The sequence below is a fragment of the Oreochromis niloticus genome, linkage group LG23 (genome assembly GCF_001858045.2).
Source record: "Oreochromis niloticus isolate F11D_XX linkage group LG23, O_niloticus_UMD_NMBU, whole genome shotgun sequence".
NCBI classification, from domain to species: Eukaryota; Metazoa; Chordata; class Actinopteri; order Cichliformes; family Cichlidae; genus Oreochromis; species Oreochromis niloticus.
In genome coordinates, this window is record NC_031986.2 from 39042707 (window position 1) to 39064260 (window position 21554).

Genomic DNA, 21554 nt, shown 5'->3' on the forward strand with positions numbered 1-21554 from the left:
ACTGCATGTCCACTAGTAGTGTCAGGCTACGTCCACGCGTACGCGGGTATTTTTGAAAACGGAGATTTTCCGTTTTCGTTTTAAAAAATAATCCCGTCCACACGTAAACGCAGACATGAAGGAAAACGCTGCTAGGAACATGCCAAAGCAACAGGTGGCGATATATTCCTAACCGTGTAGAAATGTTGGCCAATCAGAAGTCTAGAAGCCTCGGTGGGAAATAGTAAACAAAGATGAAGCAGAACCGAGTCGTATGTGTGGAGGGACAGTAACTGTGCATGTATATGTAAGCATTTAAACAGTGCAGAGAGTACAATTAACAGTAACAGTATTGTAGAAATTCATTTCACCGAAACAATAACGTGGCGCACAGTGTGACGTCAAAAAAGGCGCACACCTTTGACGATGCGTTTTCTCCGTTTTCCTCGTCCACACATAAATGCAAAAACGGAGTTTTTGAAAATATCCACCCTGGCAGGCGTTTTTAGAAATCTCCGTTTTCAGTGACTAAAAACGCCGTTTACGTGTGGACGAAAGGTGCAAACGCATAGAAAAATCTGCGTTTTCAAAAATACCCGGGTACATGTGGACGCAGCCTGTGCGCTCAAATTGCATGCGGGAGTACAGACATTTAAGTGAGAAAAGATTAAAGGTGTAGCTACTTTGGCTAATTCATGTTCACAGTAAGCATCTGCTGATGTTACCCCCAATTTCACACTTGCTTAAAACTGGAAAGGCATGTAGGTCTGACTGTCTACAAATGGAAATAAATTTAGCTTTGTGGCACACTCTCTAGTATTACTGTGTTGTGCAGTTGTGCACATGTGATATGCAAGACAGGGAATGTTCTGTGCTTTTATTATAGCCTATGCATATCAGTTTGTCTATATTTATAACCAAGATTAAGCTTGGATCGCCTCTTATGATCTGCTAATGAAGAGTTTATATACTTGTTATGAACAGATGTATTGCTATTGAGCTTCTGGGATGCAGTTATTGTTCAATTGTGAAATGGTGAAATGATCATTACTTAATATTTTGAGTTTAATTCTGGAAAAACTGACTCACATCCCTGCTGTAACTTTGTAAAGACCTGTAAAGACAGTTGCAATTATTTATTGTCCCCTGAAGACTGGGAAAGGAGACAATTGTGAAATGATCTCTGGTGAAGAAAAGAAAGGAAATAAATTGTGAAATGATGAAAGGAATATTAATGAGAAATTTGGAATTGAATTCTGGAAAACTTGACTTATAGCCAGGTTGTATGTGGGAATAATTGTAAAGGGCTGTTTACTGTACATGCCCAATGCCAGTTTGGTATTTTTCTTGCACTTTGAAGCTCGTGTGACCTCTGGTGTCTTCTATGACACTAGTCTATTATATGCACTGCATGTAGAGTGAATTATGTCACAGAGTTAAAGATTCAGTGAGATTGCACAATGACACTTGGCAGGAAGCATTTATTTCTTATACATGCACTGTCTTGTCTGTTGGCTTCACCTGTTTCACTCAAGTCCACATTAAAAAAAAAAAAGCTCGACTGAAACAAAGATAAACAAGAACACGAAAATGGTATTTCCATCTCTCTCTCAGTCGCTCTCTCTCTCTCTCTCTCTCTCTCAGTCTCAGTCTGTTTTAGGTTTTGTGTTTCACCCATTTACCAGGAAATTCCTCCAACAGAGAAACTGACTGCATTTACATCATATCGTGTTATTGTTCCGCCCACGTGTACAAAGGAGTCGCTCTTGCATCAGCACTGTTTTTTTATACCTTTTGGCTTTATTCCAACTAGTAAGGTTGGGTCACAAGTTTTAGGACTTGACTGAAGCTACAGACACACACACACACATGCATGCACGTACGCACGCAGAGAAGAACTCCTTGTTTGTCTGGCTGTTAATGCATCCTAGACGTCTGCACTTCCTTATCACATTTGTGTCTCCTCAGTTTCATTGCCGATCAGATGAGAGGCTACGACAGGTTTCGCACAGCCTTTTAAAGATTTCCAAAGTCAATCCTCAGGGGAAATTAGGCTGTATTCAAGTTTCAAAACTGCAGTATTCACACAGCATACAAACACAGAAGGCTGGTTACATAATATATATTACGAATATTCCCCTTTATTCTATGTGCGCCACTTTTCCATGAAATCTCATTCGTGTTACAACCTGCAGAATTTCAGTAACCAGAGAAAATGAAACTTGCTCCAGTCTATCAGTCAGTGTGGTTAGACGGCTAACCAAACTGACATCATGCATTTCTGGTAACATGTGCCATAACCATGCCCGAAGCGAGCTGTAAGGTCACAGAGGCAAGTGTCACCTAGTTGTGTTTAGAGCTGTCACAGAGTAGCCTCCTGTGTGTAGGAGTTGTGAGAGCACATGGTTTGTGTGTGAAGCAGCATACCATTTGATGAGACAAAGCAATCTCCATTAACTCATTTCCCAGACTGCACATTCTCGCTTCCTCTCCTCATGACGTAGTCCCTCCCACCGAAGACGTGAGAAAAGGAGGTGAAGAAGAGACACAAGGAGAGAGGAGTCGAGGAGCGGGCATTTGATGGCATTAAATATCTTTGTCTGGGAGCCATCAGCTTAAGCAGTGTCAGTTAAATAATAACTACTTCTCTCCTCTGATTTCCAGATGCATTTTAGGAAATGAAACATCTTTCAGCACGATGTATTGAAAGTGGGTCATAGACACGAGAACAGAGTACAGGAGGAGGCACAGTTAAATAAGAAAGGTGCTTTGTCACTATCTATACGAAATATCCAAAAGAGTAAAGGTGAATGGCCGACAACATGTTAAATATGCATACTGTGGGCTTTATGAAGTCTACTGCTGTGATAACAGGCCTGTGTTAATTATCACTTTACAGAAATCACTGATTATGCTGCGTGTTTTCAATAATTGCAGGCAGAGTAAAGATTTAAAATTTTGGGAAATCAATAGATAATAAGTGTAATTTTTTTGTGAAAATGAAAAGTTAGTTTGGAGTCTGCAACAGGGTTGTGGCAGCAGCATGATGCTGGAACATTCAGGTAAGGCTAGTAAACAGGGAAGTAGTAGCAGTAAGAGAGGCAAACCTGAAGCTGACCTGTGAGCGTTTCTCATTGTGTGAGCTCACGGAATAATCTGACAAGGTGTGGTTGCACAAGCCGGAGATCATATACTGTGGGCGTTGTAGGCGGTAAATGAGATTACGAAATTGAGGTGTCATATCCAGGGGCCAGGAAGAAAAAAAAGGAAATTATACCCTAAAATAGAATGACAGACAATTAAAACAAGACTGGACTCCTCTGGAAACATGAGACAGCATGATTCAAGTTGTGGTAATTTCAAGGTTTTTTCAGTTAAATGACCGAGACCGGAACAGAAATGAATCACCATAAATGGAGCACAGGCCTCTTTTTTTTCAGTTTCAAACTGCAAATATTTAGATCACCTCTTAAAAGAAGAGATGTGAACAAACTGCAAGTTTGGGGGCATTTGCAATACATATGCATAATTCAATAATCACAAATAGCAAATGTTCATCCAGGAGTTAAGTTGGGGTGATATTTACACGCAGGCTGGTGGAGAATCCTTTACCTTATGTTGCAAGCATACAAAACTACAGAAAGTTGTATGCATTTCCACCTGGGTCAGTCATGCTGGAAGGACAAGAAATTCTTTGCTGTCAAAGCAAAGACTGATGGACTGTTGAAATATTTGAAATGGAGCCAGGCTCCCGTGGTGGGAAAAGAGTGTTTGCATAGTCTCATTGTTTGCACTATTGATAACAAGCAAAGAAACTGATAGGCTGCAACTACCTACCCACAGTTTCTGCCAAACAAAGTGGTTAAGATTAATTGGCTTTCATCAAAATGAATTGGTTGGCATTCAAAGATAAATTAGATTGTATTTTACGCTGCATACGTCAGACCAAAAGTTCTTATGACTGATTAATGACTCCCACCATGGCCAAGTCATAGAGGGTAGGGCAGATAATTTATTTATACAGTTACAGTTCATTTTCACTAAATATCTGTTAAAGGTAGCTTACTGTATTTCTCCCCTCCAAAAAAGACAAAAGCTGTAGTTCCCATTCTTACAATTAAAAAGAAAATACAACATCGATTGTTAGCTTCTTATTGCATGTGTGTTCCAGAAATTTAAACCCCAGTTTAAAGACAAGAAGTCATTTTTGATGTTTTCAACTAGGCAAATTTGACCACTGTACAGTACGCAAGGCATTAATGAGGTTATTGTGTGGAAAAAATTATGAAACTCTTAGTTTCTTTTACAGTTTCACAATAAATGTTCCAAGAATACTGTATCATTCTACTGTGATGAAACTACAAAGCCTTCCTGTTGCATTAACTCTGCAATACAGTTAATTGTCTGTTTCTGATTCCTGAAACCGCAGTGAACACTGCAGCAGAGCTGGCACTCCTGGCATTCATCATAATGTTTGTTTAGAAACTGCACTTGAGGAATCATTCTTGAAATTTGGTTTGTGTCAACAGAGACATTCCTGGAGAAGCTGAATATGACTTTTTACTGTACTAGTAAAAACTGAATTAATTAATACTAGAACTGCCAGCGGAGGTCATTTTGACCCCATCCCACAACAAGAGCAGCAGTGATTTCTTAAAGATGTTAAGTTGCTAATTTTCATCTATTTTTTTATTATGAATAAAATTTGACAAAATACATATTTAAGATTAAATGTTAGGGGTTTCATTCGTTTAACAACTTACTTAGACTCATTCTTATACTCCATCTCACCCTATCCCTACTGTCTTACTCTGTCACATCAATTGTCTGCATGTCCTTCACTGCATCTATAAATCTTCTCTGTGGTCTTCCTATTTTCGTCCCACCTTTCAGCTCCATAAACACCATCTTTTCTTCACCAACCTCCACCTCAGGTTGCACAGGTTGAGGTCAAAGCAGGGTTAGTAAGTGCAATATCTCCAAATCATACATCATAGCAGGTGTCACTACCATCTTGCAAACCTTCCCTTTCACTCTTGCTGTCCTTTTGTGACAAATCACACCTCCGCCCATCTCCTCTCCAGTTCTAGTTTATGTCACACACACCAAAATTTTCTGTGTGACCAATAAACTCATTTTAGGAAAAGTCGTAAAACATGAGATGATAAAGTTTTATTTTAATAGAGTCGCATAATTTTTTAAATGCTGATGATCTGATGAATGTGTCCATTTTCAAATGTTTTGGTCTGATATTTAAAATATGTTATGTTTTAAAACATATTATCAAAAACAGTTAAACTAATAAACTGTTAATAAACAGTAAAAATCAACATAATAACCTTTTAAATATAATCGACCTTATTCCAGCTGAGGTTTTGTTGTGTCAGGCAAGATTTAAGTGCACTACAGTAATCCAGTCACCAAGGAATAACCCAATGAATGACACAGATAGAAATGTATTGAGCTTTGATTCACAGTAAAAATAAACATAAATATTAAAAAAAGAAAAATGAAAGAAATCATACTAGATGACAGAATTATTGGTCTGATAAAGATTTAGTTGAAAACTGGGGTTTCTGGAAGAGTTAGCAAACTTAGGTGAGAGGGGAAAACAGCAAAGAAATCTAGGTAGGTGTAGGTAGGTTAAAGCAAAGGTCTCAAAGTACATCAATGACTCAGAACCTTTAAAAAACATGTTTTTAAATTACATTCAGTAGTACATCAAAAACCTGTTAACTACATTGAATTTCCTAATGTCAATGTTCATATTAAGTTATGAAGCACACAGGCACACAGAGATGTTTGTGGCTTCTTGACGTAACTGTTAAAAAAAAAATCTGAGTAAATGGTTCACAACCAAAACTAACAGCAAGTATTCAAAGGTCACTTAACCAAAGTGGCAACTTTTACCAATTTTTCTATTAGCATGCTACCTGTAGGGAAAACCTGTAGCTGAAACTGTTGTTAACTTGAAATCACCATGGAGTAATTGCTGACCACACAGGGATTTACCCTGTACCCTCTCTGAAGATCCAATTTTAGCCATACAGTCAACAAGGCTTTTTTTTAAGAGCGCTGTTTTGTAATGAATCTCTGACCTGAAGTGGACAGAGTAAAATGAGTAGTTCTACTGGAAACCTTTGACATTCTCATGTCCCTCTCTAACATTTGACCAAGCTGATATACCTGCCAAACTCATAAGGCTGCGACTTGTGGTTCACACTGCATGTAAAGATTTGTTTGCTGCACACAGGTGCTGCAAAACAATGCAAGCAGATTTGTGCAACCGCACTAAAGTACTCAGGGTGCACGCTATATTACTAAAACCTGGCATGTGAACAACAATTCTAGTAAGATGCCAAGTGTGACACTTACTTTATTTGACATTTTAGATCACTGACTCATGCACCAAGACTCCGGAACAACACAGACAGGGTTAGTAAGCAAATAAAAAGGATCCAAGTTGAATCTTAACGAAATTCAGCCCAAAAGAATTCAGCCCAAAAGAATTCAGCCCAAAAGAATCACCCAAGTCTTTGTTTTTTTCTCTGCACGAGTCAAATGAATTCAAATGAGCCTCTCCCGTGGCCCTGCTCTGATGTACCTGCATGTAATCTGTTTTATTGAGGTTATAGATTACAGATGTCACATGCAAAAGAAGGCTTGACCTTGGTCTTTGAACTCATCAGTTTTACAGCCTTCTAACTGACAAAGTGAGTACAAGTATGTAAAAGATAAACCAGTCAGTATTTGAAAATTAGGTGTTCTTTTTTTGTTTGCTGTTTGTTTTGTTAGAATTACATTAAATAAATAAAGTTCCTGATTCAAAGAATTGCACTGATGGGTTTCTTGAAATTACAACAGCGCTTCTTTTTAATGAAGGAGAAAGAAGAAAGGGGAACAATATTACTTACAATGTAAAATGAATATGACACCTCTGGTATCAGGAGTTTAGTTAGATTGGCGTGTAAGCTGTCTAACCGACCAGTGTGACTTAATTTAGAAATGTAAATTAAATTCATAGTTGTATTAATTATAGTGCTTCCATTATTACACATGATGCCTTTAGCTTTTACTTGATGTCCCTTATACTTTCTGTGGTCACAGAGTTCAGTACCTGCAAATCTGTGGTGACAGACCACAATGCTACCTGCAAGCCTCATGAAAGCAAGCCTGCAGCTCAGTATGAGATTAAGAGCATATGTGTGGAATTTACCGGGGATAAAAATATGAAAAACAATTCTCTGAGTAGTCAAAGTGAAAACAAAGAAAAAACTAACAACAACAAAAATGTACTTTCTCACCAAAAACATCAAAGCTGTATGTTTTTTCCACACACTAATGTGATATACAGTATTTTGGAAAGGTTATAGACTGTGTTTTATCTGTGATCTCGCTTTCAGCAGACAAACAGGGCTTACTTTTTCGTTATACATATATATTAAAGCTCAACGGCGCTATACGAATCGTTTTTTACCATCTTTGTGAGGATGATGACTTTTCGTCTGGCACTTGCAGCGCTTTCCAATGCAAAGTGGCGAACGGATGTGTGTAAACCAATGACAGATTGGTTGACACTTTGAAGCAGTGTCAAAGAGCAGGTAGTTCTCGCTCACACAGAAAAAAAGAGGCAATTTTAGTCATCACTTTTAACTCAGATATACTCCAGTTTTTTTCTAACGTATGATTACTTAATTACTTAAATTTGGAGCACTCTATTAAAAAAATGGATTATCTTACTGTACTCTATGTTGTCGGCCATTTTTGATTCATTGTACTGGATACTGGATCACCGGATTTATGTGGCCGGATGTCTTTCGCAGTCATCACAAACCTACTAAACTTTGATCTCACTGTGAAATGATTTACCTGAATGGTGTTTTACGATGTCAATTTATTGCAGTTGTGTTCAGTTCGCTACTTTAAAAGAGTGATGAAAATATTGGAAACATCTTAGACTCCAAGAAAGTAAATGCAATTTCTTGAGCTTGTGTGAGCTTAGAGTGACTTTAAGTTTTGGGGGCTTTTTTTTTAAATTGCTAATATTCTGGGATTTTCAGAGCAACTGTCTCTAGAGATTTGTCAGAAAGGTGCAAATAACAAAAAAGAAAGTCTTCGGTGAGTGGCATTTATGCGGAAAAAACCTTTGTCATAATGAGATGGTCAGGGAGAAGGTCAAACTGCTTGGAGCTAAAAGAAAGGCTGTTGTAGGTGAGATTATGACTGTTTACTACTGCACTGAGCAGAAAGAAAATCTCAGACTTGTCAAACCTCGAGATGGATGGATTTGCAAACGACCACCTCACTTTCAATTTTTGTCAGCAAAGAGCATCCGAAGGCATAAGTGGCAAAGACTCACCAATGCCAGAGAGCTAAAGCATAGAACTACAGATCCTGAGCCATTGACTTGTTCCATGGGCATTATTTAAGGAGAAGATTTTACACACAAAGAAACCCATATGAGAGAACTCTGAGATCCTAAATAACAACAAACAACAGCACAAAAGAGATGTATTAGTCCTATTTGAGGCTGTTGTACCATTGATGTTGTTACACTGACAAATGCACACAGTGCAGGGTCACAACTGTTTAGCAGTTTAGCTGTGTAGTGAAGCATTCACTTTAGTGTAAACCTATTTTAAGATTTGAGATTAAGATTTAAGATTTTAAACCTTGTGTTGGTTAAAAATCACCAAACAATAGTGGATGCATGGATTCATGTCCTTTATGTCCTTTATGTCATATTACGGCCGACACAGCAGACTCGTCAGACCGGGTAGTATTTTTCAAATCTTCTGTCCAATTTTTGTGAGTCCGAGCGAACTGGAGCCTCGGTTTCCTCTTCTTAGCTTGCAGGAGTGGTACCCAGTGTGCTCTTCTGCTGCTGTTGCCTGTCTGCTCTTCTGCATATTTTGGTTGAGTTACTGTTGCCTTATGGTCCATTTTGAAGGAGTATGGCCTCTCTTGTCTGACAAGTCTGTAAACAACAACAAGGCATTTTTACTGGGATAACTACTGACTGAACTATTCACTGGATTTTTTTTTTCCGTTCTCTGTAATCCTGGAGATTGTTGTGTGGGAAAATCCCAGTAGCCGCAGTTTCTGAAATACTCAGTCCAGCCAGTCTGGCACCAACAACTATGTTATGTTTGTCACTATCACAATTTTAACTTCATCAGGTCATCTTGATCATGTCTCCATGCCTAAATGCTACCAGTTGATTGGTTAGTTAGACATCTGGATTAACAAGAAGCTGAACAATTGTACATAATAAATAGTAGGTGTGTATATGGGTGTAAAATAACGAGCTGGAGTCATTCCTAGATGATTGCTGAGGTCCTACAATTAACTGGAAGGAATTTCCTTTTGCTGAAGCTTCATGAATCAGCACACATCCATAGAGCCAAACTAGCAAGTGTTAACAGAGCAGGCTGGTTATAAGATAACAGAGTGGGGAATTCCTCTTTTTGGTGCTTGTGATGTATGTGTTACAGCCTGTTTTATTACTGTTGCTTGTCACGTGCATCCTTTTATGAACAAACATTTATTATCTTCTAACATTTTCTTCTCTAAACTATAAAACTAAAGTGCAATCCCCAATCACCAGCTCTGGATGTTTCTGGCCTTCTGCAAGTTGCTGAGTGCGGCTGTGTCATTTGAGACAGCCATCCTCTTAAATGTGACGTAATTCGGTTTGTCTTTCTACAGTGGCGACAAAACATCAAAGCTCTGCAAAACAAATATTATTACAGGTACTTCTCTAAAACTATGGTGAATGATGTAAACAAGTCACGCACCACTTAACAGGATATGATGCACAGTGACTGTTTTCATCTAGATATAGAAATGGTTTTAAATTAAGAAGGAGCAAGGGTCTACGCAATTATCATAATATATATCAACTTTCTATATACAAACTTAAAAAGATAATAATAATAAGCAGGAATTAAGCATGCAAAAAGAATTAGAAAGGGTGGAAAAGTTTCTTTGTTGAAAGCACTTTTCATTTCATTGAGAGGAAAATCCCTAAATGAATGCTATTGGTGTTTGAAAATACCTGTCTATCAGGTTTCCTAAGAACCATACAAACAGTGTCAGTTGATTTTAGTCTCTATAGTTTTGTTACTAATCAATTTGCGTGTTTCACTTCTGCATATCACAATGAATTTTGGTACTTTTCCGTGTTATATAATGGCATTGCCTTAACTTCAACAGACACGCGAGTTGCTAACCTGCAGTTCAACCCTTCAAATTGTCTTTGCTTTGCTCAGAATCACCAGAATCTGGGTGATCCAGACTGGGCCCAGATTCTGTATACTTTTACTCCACCTGTGAGCGGTTTGATGTTTTTAAAGATGAAAAAAATACATATAATGCTAGATTTTCATCTGCTGATTTAATCAGACGTGACTAACTGTCTGCAAATGGTGCTACATGTATAATTTCGATTTCTCACACTTTCAAGCTAAAAATAAACTCAGAGACGCAAGCGATGGTCCGACTGTTCATGTTTAAACTTGCTGCGGCATCTTCTGATTTCCTAACAGCGTGATGAAAGGATTTAGTGATGAAATTTTCCACAAAAACATCTTGGAATGTTTCTAGTCTTTCAACTGCCATCCTTCAAAGCATGTAATGGAAAGTCTATTGTTCTATTAATAGAAGAGACGGCAGCTAGTAATAGGAAAGCCAAGCTGAGAATTTCCGGACATTAAGCTGAGATGGAAAAAATACTAATCATAATTAAAAATCCAATTCAACCGTTAAACTGTAATGTGCATGCACGCAGACTTGGGACAACGTGTTAGAAAGTTGCTGAATAGCCCCTTCTTGCCTGACCAGGTAAGATTTCCATTATGGTAGAGGTTTACGAGAAAGGGCTGTAACCCAGTCTAAGGAAGCGATTCCACTATTATTTTAATTTTATTTCAATGCTATGTGTGAAAAACAACGCAAAGCATGTCACACACAGGTTGATTATCTTGTTTATAGTGCTGTAGCTTCACACAGTCACAGAGGTCTGACTCCCTGGTACACATCACAAATGCGCGATTTAATAACGACTGCATATGTTAGAAAGGAAGTTGCGATCAACTTTTTACAAAATACAAAAAAAGAAGCCTGGAAAAAAATGTGTGCTCTTATATAGTAAAAAAGATCATCACTGATAGAAACAAAAGATTTTTCTCAGTGTTGAATCCAGCCTGTCAGAGCAACAGTCTGAGCTTGCATGTGTTTCGCCCTCAGTAGTAACGGCATACTGAACATCTTTACAAATAAAATTTTAATCATAAGAGACAAAAATAACCACAGCCTCACCACAGCTATCGCTATTTGCATCCTCAAACACAGCAACTGAGTGATGCTAATCTTTATTTAGACTGCCTCTGCTCTTTTGATCTCTCTAACCTAACTGCTATCATTACGTCATCTCGATGTTTTAACTAATAACGTACCAATTTCCAATCTTCCTTTATTCCAGAATTTCATCTGCAGATGAGTGGTTTATTTACAGAGCTTCGGGGGTAATCCTACCAGAAACAACACTTATGAAGGTTGTTAATCATCTTTTTATGGCCTCTGACCCATCTCCGTCTTTGCCCTGTTAGACCTTATGCCGCTATTTACACAACATTTTACTACAGAGATTAGAATGCACCACTAGTATTAAAGGAATCGTAATGCATTGTTCTAAATCATATTTATCTGATAGAGTTTAGTTTTTTCTTGTAGTGGAGAAGTCATGGAGTTCCCCAAGGTGCTGTGCACTTTTAACATTATACATGCTTCCCTATTAGGATGCATAAGGGACTATTAGGACACATAAGGGACTATTAGAATACATGGCATAAATTCCAATTCTTAAGCAGATGATATCCAGTTATATTGATCTATGAGCCCACATGACAGAGTGGACTATTTCTTTTTAGCAGGTTGTTATAAAAGCTCCTACAAAAGTCTCCAGTTTTTCCATAACAAGATCGAGAGTACCAAAAGGGGATAACAGAGAGATATCTCTCTCATATAAGCTTCTCTTTGGTGCTTCCTGTTAAATAAGAACTGAATCTGAAACCACTTTAAAGTCCAAAACAAGATTCCTCTTTGTAACATTTTATGCTGACAGAGCACAAAGCTCTCGGAGTGCAGGCTGGTGGTTCCCAGAGACTGTCAATGTAAAATAGGAGGCTCACTCAAATCTCACTTTCACTCTGATTATGAAATTAATATATGAATTTTGAAATTCGCCCAAGATTATCATATTTATAGAGGTTGCTCGCTTAGGCCTTGGACTTCAGTTACATTCATGCAACATACATGCTTCTGTTCTCTGTCAAGATGACACTTCTTAACGATAGTATTCCAGTGTGTGTTTTATTTCTGTCCCGATGGGCTTTTACTGCACTGGCAGTGTCCTTGAGATCACTGTCATGCTGAAAAACGAAGCTGTTGCTGAAATGCAGCCCCAAACAGCGACAGGCCTTCGTGGTGTCTTACAGATAGCTGTGAATGCTCACTGTTGTACCTCTGCCGTACATACTGATAATGATTGGAGTTCTAATCAGACCTGTGTGTATACATCAGCCTTTTCTCGCTGTTTCTCTTCCTGACAAATGGCTTCTTGAAGATCACCCGTCACCGACTGCTTTTCTGATGAGGCTTCAGTAAATAGTAGATGGATCAGCTGAAGGTTCAGATGCATTTCTCAGGTCCTACATCAGGTCTTTGCTGGAATTTTTCCTATTTCTTAAGGATATGACTTTCAGATACTGTTCATTCGCTGTAGGCCGTTTTTGTTTTTTAGGCCCGCCACTTTTTCTTCATTATTTATAGATTCAACTATCAAAATTAATTATGTTTATAGATCATATTATTGTTGCTTTTGTGACAGGCTGATAGGAACAAAGTCCTGAAAGATACTATTTAAAGCCGAGTCTTAGCTAAGCTGTCTGTTATGTGTAGACAATATTTGTTCATTCCATGAGTTAGGTGCTTTTTATGCTCGATGATTCATAGGTCAGTTCTAAGTGATTCAACAAACAAACAAAAAACATTCCTCTAAAGTAGTCAGGTACAAGGACTGGGCCGTAAATTAGTGAAAAAGTAAACAATGTCCAGCAACACTATTGTCTCTAAACCGGCTTTTAAAAGTCACAGAAAGTCCGGCTGCTTAGAAGCAAAATATAAAGAATGAGAGGTGGCTCAAGACTTTTGCACAGTACTGTGGACTTCTAAGCTTAATGGGTTAAAGTGAGCGTGACACTCAAAGTGTAGACTAAAGTTCAGAAGTGTACATAAGTTGTGTCACATTAAGTCACTGGGCGATATGGAAAGGCTAGTTGTGCAATTCACTTTCACTTTTGGTTAAACAAGGTTGAACGTATCAGGTAATGATGATGAAACTGCTTACTCTCACAGGAGCCACATGTACACACAGAAAGGGAGGGTGAGAGCGAGAGTCGGAACGATCAAAACAAAGAAATGAAGCTTATTGCAAAATGAATGGAAACTTTTTCTTTATTAAAGTTTCATCCCAACATTTGAACTACGCCAGACCTTACAGGAGGTAGAAACATTGTATAAACCCTGGATTAAGTATGCATTGTTAAATCATGCAGCAGAAAATCCAGCTAAAACAAGAAGCCTCCTTTAGCTCAGTTTGCAAGTATCACCAGTACCAGATCATTTGAAAACAAAAATGTAAACACAGTTTTTTTTTCAGCCTGCATAAAATGTTTTATTACATTTACATTGTACCAGATGTTTTACAGTGTGCCAAACAATCATGAAAATGTGACTTTTTATTTTAAATATAATAGCTTAACTAATACACCACAATATGATGAACTTCAGTCAACACTTGGTCTGTGCTTTATGCATAATTTAAACACACACACGCACACACACACACACACACACACACACACCCACACACGCACACACACAAATCCAAGGACTGTGCACACTGCAAGTGCATATACAATCAAAAAGTCCCATTACATTCATCTCCTCTCTGGTCTTTACTCTGAGAGGTCTGTGTGCCAGTGTAACTGCAGCATCATATAGCCTGATAAGTAATAATCCAGGACCACAAGCACAGAGTAGATTAGATAATGTCTAACAGCATGTAGGCAAAAAAGAGCCCCAAAAAAGGCTCTCCCACATGCTTCTGCTGTAGTCGTGCTGGTATTATGACAGAAAATCCAACATAAAAATGTGTGAGGAATGTTTTGTTGGCACACAGAAAGTTTACAGACTCAGATCGGAGCTACACAGGAGGCAAATGCACCATAACAAATACATTCATTTGGTACAACAAACATTTAAGTAAAAAAAATAATAATAACAACAACAATAATAATAAAGTACTGGATATTATAGGATACATATATGTAAAACTAGGGTACACCTGAGAAGTGCAGAAATTTCATAACCCATTAACAAGCAGAGGCCTGTGAGGCCAGGCCGGGGTTTGTTTTGGATAACATGTAGCTGCATATTCAACCTTAACAAAAACTGATACCAATTACATTTAATGTAAACCTTTAAAAGTCAGTCATCATTAAGCATTTAAGTCAGCCTCTGATTTCAGCGTTTAAAATGTTTGGGTTTTTTTAATCTTCTTGCATAAGAGTAAGCTGAATAACTTTGGTTTTGGATGCTGAAAAAGTCACTTTTTGGCACCAGGAAATGGAGATAAGCACGATGAGTTTAAAAGAAAAAAGGAAAAGCAATCATTATTCGGTTTGTTTTCAGAATCAAACCATCAATGGCATAAAAAATAAATGGACAATAAATCAATAAGAAAAATAACAGTCAGTTACAGACTCAATCAGAATGGTTTAAGAATAGGAATCAGTGTGGGCTTTGTGCATAAAAAATTATGCTTATTCAAGAAATCAAATACACTGTCTTGCTTTTTTTGTTCTTTTGTTTTTCTTTTTTCTTTTTTTTAGCTATTTTGTGTTAACGAAAACAGATTGTGTCACCACCAAAGTCCACCAAGTTGCTCGTGCCCAGGGCTGCGCACATACTGTCGAGATTTCACTGCAACCCTGGCTGAGGTGATTAAAGAAAACAAAAAGAGACTCTGTCAACACAACTCGTGTCATCAGCTTGAATCAGGCTTAGTGTGTCTGTTGTCACTTGGCAGATGAGCACAGCTCAGTGTCGAGTTCTCTTTTCATACCAGCCAGTGCTGGTTTTGCTCTTCTGAAGGCACGTCTTGGCCCTCATCAGAATTCACACCTTTTTCCCAGCAGATAGCTTAGGCCCATGGTCACATTCAAGAGCCTGAATTCGTCTGCGTGGGACAAGTGCAGACTAGACTTCGTGTTTGCCCTGAGATAGACTATGCTCTGGTGCCCCCTGCAGACCTCATTTGAAACAGTCAGATTGACGCTACTGACAGCAGTATCATCCATCTTCAGCTGCAGTGTCCCTTCGGTCACCTTCCCATGTTTCAATGACTTGTAGCACACATCCATATACCAAATGTAGGGCCCTCTGCATGTGATGTCGATCTTATTTTTATCCGTATTTACATCCATTTTGTACTGGCTTGCAATTGCCTGAAACTCCAGTATTTTATTTCCTCGGGGGACTGAAAAATGAAAATACAATGTGAGACAAAGAGTGCAGCATGATTTCTTTTTTAAAGGTGAAAGCAGGCTTTTTACTTGATATGACTTTCTGTATTCTTTTTCAGTATCTCTGTGGGTGGAAAGATCAGAGCAGAAACTAAAGGTTTTATTTTTCTCACCTGTAAATGGATCGAACTCTATGTGCACAGTCGTGTCAGTTGACGTCTGCTGAGGAAAGAAAAAATTCAAAGATTAGAGGCTTATTGGGTTTCTAGATTTTCTTCATTGTTCTTATTGCTCTCTGTGTGTGTTTTGTTTTGCTTTTTTTTCTTTCTAAAGGTCACACAGCTCTGTTTTGCAATTTCTTGGTGTTTCACTCTGGGAAGCACAAACTTGCTTGATACAGCGGTTAAGTGATGTGGTGTGAAAAGAGACAGGCTGACAGAAACTAGGGAAAGTCTCACAGCAGCTTGATTAAAAACAGTAGTGAGAGTAGCATCTCAAGAATAAACAAGATGTCCTAAAAGTAGAACAAATGTTAGTCACTAATACAATCATCATTATACAGTAACCGTGCAGCTATTTCTATGCAGATTGTCAGTCATCCGGGTCAAAGAATATCTGGAGAGCCTCAAAAAGTGCGCCTATTCAGGCTGTCTCTCAGTTTAGCTTCCTCTTTTCTTTTTTTTTCTTTTTTTGTGTCACTGATAAAGCTGTTTTCTCAAGAAAATCTCTGGAAGCTTTATGTTACTGTAGATTTTAAAATTAAAACTGAAAATCCAAAGTTAAACGCTGATCTTTAAGACACTACGCTACATCCAGATGAACAGAATCAACTTTGTGGGATTTCCTGGGTGACTGAGCACGCCTTAAGGCATCGCTGTGATAACAAGCAACAGCGGACCTACTGAACCAAATCAATCCATCTCTAATTCAATAATCTGGAATATTAATAGCCCCGCGATAGACTGGCGACCTGTCCAGGGCGTGCCCTGCCTCTCACCCAATGACAGCTGCGATAGACTCCAGACCCCCGAGACGCTGAATTGGAAAAGGGTGGATGGATGGATGGATGGAATAGTAATACGCATCTCTCTCAAAGAGGAAAGCCGCAGACGCTTAAAATATAGCATCCAGCTTATTGAGTTGAAACAGCACGACTTGATGCAGAGCCGCGTGAAACATTAGTTTACTTACTTTACACGTTTTATCAGCACATATAAACACAGCTTTTCTCTGTTTTAGCTGGTTTGATTAACTGTATGAAAAAAAAAACCGAGTCAGAGATAAGAGGTACCACGACGGCGGTTATCAACTTTCTCTGTTATAGGTCAGGCTTTCTGCTTCAGCCTCTGAGGCGCATAAAGGGGGCGTCTGATGCGTCATTTCACTCTTCTTCCGTTCAAAATTGACGGAACGAGTTCCGCCTACTTAAGTAGGAGATTTGATCAAATGATGTGATAAAAATAAAAAAAATATTATTAGGGGTTTTTTTGGTTTTTTTGTGTGTGTGTTTTTTTTTTTGTCTGTTTGTTTGTTTTAGTAGCAAAATGTGCTGAAAATAAGTCCAGAGATCGATCATGCAGAAAATATATCTGCTGTTATCGCCCGCCGCCGTGTAGTTTAATGTGACAGCTGCACATTAAGGGTGAGAAGTGTTAGACCCGATGCATTTGAACATCACAGGGCATCTGAGCTCTCAGATATCACGCTGTAGTATACTCTAATGAAAGATAAGCGGAAAGCGCTTCAGTTATGCGGGCAGATCAAAGACGAATATTATCTACAGAATATTATCGGGTACAAATAGCCTAAAAAAAAATAGTCTGAGCAGTTATCTAATCCGTGCTGTACCACCTGCATTTCCAGCTGTGATTAATTCAGCCAGTTACTTGCGCGGATAAAGGAAACTTTGTGAAAGTCTTAACTAATCTCGCTCCGTATAGTTCACCCAGACACAAGGGGAAACTTAAGATAGCAGCAGGAGCATTCATAGCAACTTTCCAAACCTGATAGTGCATTTTAATGGTAACTCTTATCTTTTAATCATAGTTTGACAGTTTGTTTCTGCAATCTCCTTTCTCCTCTGAGTACATGCAGTCCCCACACTGTTTTAAGACATATTAATAAAATTGAAATAATAATAGTATAATAATAGTATCAAGCTTTCAAAAAGAGCTCAAGAGCTAGAAAACGTCTGGATGAACAGAGCTGCTTATAATATTAATAGTTAATAGATACAGGAGCATTAAAGAGTTTTACTCGGTATTGAACTGCAAGCGTTTAAAAAATCATCCAAAGTGTTCTTAAAGACAAACCAAGTGTGCGCATCCTTGCCCACGAGCTCTCCACTTAACCTCTCCGCTCACAGCGTACTCACATCCTTCGGGAAGTCCAAGTAAAGGAAAAGAGTGGCAATCAGGCAGGCGGCCACGACCACGTTCTGCACGGCGACCACCACCGCGAGCGTCCCCGTGCGCTTTCTCCGGTGGATCACACGGCCTCCCTCAGCATCCATCATCCTCTGTTCCATCAGTGCTCTGAGCTCCCTGCAGGAGCTCAGCGAGGCTTTAAACGCGAGTGGGCAAGAGCAAAGGAGGGGAGTGACTGGAAGGAAATCGCTCACGGTCTTAACTTTATTGTGTCTGAGATCGTGTGGGTGGGGGGGTTGCAGCGCGCTCGTGCCATGTACACGCTGGGGATAGACGCACACGCGCACACGCTCACAACGTGAGAGAGAAGCAGGAGCGAAACCAGCGCACCGGGAGCTGATTGGTTGTCAGTGTGCCGATTTGCGCCACGACGCTTGCGATCCTCAAACACGAAAGGAGCCGAGTGAATCCTCCCACATTGTGTGCGCTTCAATTAATGTTCCCATAATATTCATCAGAGGGTTCTGAGAGATTTGAGCACGCCGAGGAAGCAAAGAAAAAACATTGTTTCTGGGAAACGAGTGATACAGTAATCTGGCGCTCGTGTCAGTGATAACACACCTGATTAAACTAAAAAAAAAAAAGTAAACAGATACTTTATTCAGCGTCTGTTTCGGGTCTCCCAGACTTAAAGCCACTGATGAGCAGAGAGAGAACAGAAACGGCTGCTGCCACCTCTCAGTTCAATTTAAATCGAGTTTATTGTTCTACATGTGAGAAGGCAATGAATAATGAAGCTAATAAAGCTCATTAAACTCATTTTAACAGTTTTAAAAAAAAAATTGGGCAAAAGTGTGGGCTTTACTTTGAAATTGACGGAGACACGTATGCCTACCCCACCAAATTTGCAAATTTATCTTTGCATGTCCTACATTTTTACAAATTACACCACAAATATTACGATTATTATTATTTTCTTAACTAAGATTGTGCACTGGTCTGCCTTTGCTGTGTCTGAGGTGCGTGTAATTTCCAACATCGTCCTGAAAAATTAAAGATTTGTTGATGGCCTTGTGAAAAAAAACAAGAACAGAACAATGCTATTTTTGGTGTATTTAGTATTGTCCATCTCTCTGAGGCCTATATGATCGAGCGCTATTTTAAACATCGAAAGCAGACGAACTGTCTCTGTTGGGTTAAATTAGAAGTGGCAGCAGTTTGAGGTATTCAGAAAAGTGGTGTGGACATAGATCCCCAGCATCCTTATCACTGACTTTTGAGATACACATTAAAGAATTGTACAGTAAACGGACTGGTTCTTATATAGGACTTTTCTATTCTTCTCGAGCATTCAAAGTGCTTTATTACAACTTTTAATAGAATTCACACAAGCACCTTTTGCAACATCTAAGGGCTTTCTATCTAACACTCATAAACATGAATGCATCAGAGAGCAACATGGGGTTCAGTATTTTGCCCATGGATACTTTGGGACACAGATTGGAGCAGTCAGGGATCAACCCACCAACCTGCCAATAAGTAGATAACCAACTCTATCTCCCATCACCCTCCCCAAATGAGAAGACTGATAAAGCAGCTGCTGAACTTGGCATAAAGATTGAAAGAAATGGGAAACATAGCTTGGCGGAGGTGGTGTGTGGGGGGGGAAATCCTTGGCCTCTACAGTGAGGGTATCTTGTAGCTCTTTAGTGCTGTGGGAGACATTTTGCTGAGGTGGTTTAGAGTCCAATAGTCTACCAAGAAGTAAAGTTATTGTTAATTAATACAAAATCTATACCTTAAAACTGTCATTAAAATTTCCTTCCTGATGGGTGTTGGTTTCAGTGACAATAACAATGGCCTTATTTGTAGAGCACAGCTTTCATGAAAAGGATGTGAATCATATGCCATGGCATTTACTAAACTGATCACTAGCAGTTGTTAGAGCGGTAACTTTCTCGCCATCATCGCCATATATTTGGATGAATGATGTTGAATCAGTTTCGCACAGATGCATGATCAGTTTCTGAAACACAATAAATGTGTCAAAGTGGGACAACAGTCTATATTGGTTTGCCCTTTGTCACTTGTCTTTAACTTTTTAAGTCTATAGATACTAGGCTCTGCGCTTTTTCTATTTAAAATGGCGGAAAGTTTGAAAGCACGTTGTTTAATTTCACTTCTACAGTGAAAGCAGCGTGCAGCCACATCCTCTTCCTGCTGACCCCTTCAGGGGTCATGACAGCAGATCATCTGCCTCCATCTCAGCCTATCTGCAGCATCCTCTTCTGTCACACCAACTCTCTACGTGTCCTGCTTAACTACATCCATAAATCTTCTTATGGAAATCTCATTCTTTGTGATCCACATGTTTGACTTGCCCAATATTTTACACCAGATGGCCTTTTCCTGATGCAGCCCTTCCCATTTATCTGGGATTGGGACTGGCATTAGGGGTACACTGGCTTGTGACCTCCCTGGTTGCTGGGTTAAAGCAGTGTGCAGCACAGTTATTTTAAAAGAATGTGCTCCTACGAAGGGTAACTATTGCTACTTCTGAAACTATTGTTGTGGTGTTGAAGTCTTAAAATAGCATATAGCCCTTTCATTGAGGTTTTTTTTTTTTTTTAACGTTGAAATGATGTCCTTCCCACTCTCAGGCTGCTCTGGGGTCATTTTAATCCAGAAAGTCACTAAGCACAGCCAGTGGATTTATCATCTTGGGACAACCACTCAACCGGTTTCTGTGCGGCATCGATCAGCTCAACAAACTCTAAACCTCAAATGACAAAATATTCTGATGAGAATACAAACTACTTAAAATGTAAAAAAAAAAATCGATGAATTCTTCTCTGCGCTAAAACTACACGTTGACTTTTATGTGAAGCTTGAAGATGAGTCAAAATGCAGTGCATTTACTTCAATATATGTCGATTTACCGCAAACTAGCCGCTGCGCAGTGGGCCTGGAGACCCCAAGGGTTTGGAGCCTACTTTATAGCCCACCACCTCATCATCTTGCTGCTAGTGTTGTTTCCCCACAAAGTCATTCGTTTAGTTTGACTTCAAACTGTTGTGGTTTCCTTGCAAAATATCCTATGTCGCTAACCTCGCTGCCTCATTCAAAGAGTAATGTACAGTGTGCTTGTGGTACTTACAGTGACTCAGCTCTCACACTTTGCAGCTTTATCTTCATCTCCTACACATTTAGGTTTTGATATTCCTGTAATAGGTGTTGGGACTTCTGAAATGTTTGTGACATTCAGTGCCAAGTTTGCACTGAGAATCTATAAAGTTACTAGATTATCCTAGAGGGACATCTAGTGTCAGCTGTAATGAGTTAAAGGACTATTTACTGTATATTTGTTCACGTTACGTTCACTGTAGGCACAGGTGACGCAACAAGCAGGAGAATAACTAATCTGATAAGAGAAGTGAAAATTTGGGCTACCTCAGGAAACTTGAGCTGCTCCTGTGTTAGAGCATGCTCAGTATCTCTGACATAGCATGACCTGACATGCCCCAACATGATAAACATTGTGGTTTTCATGAAGTTTCAATGTTTTGGTATATGTCCCAAGTAAAACACCTGCTTAGCATAAACGAAACAGGTGTCCTATATC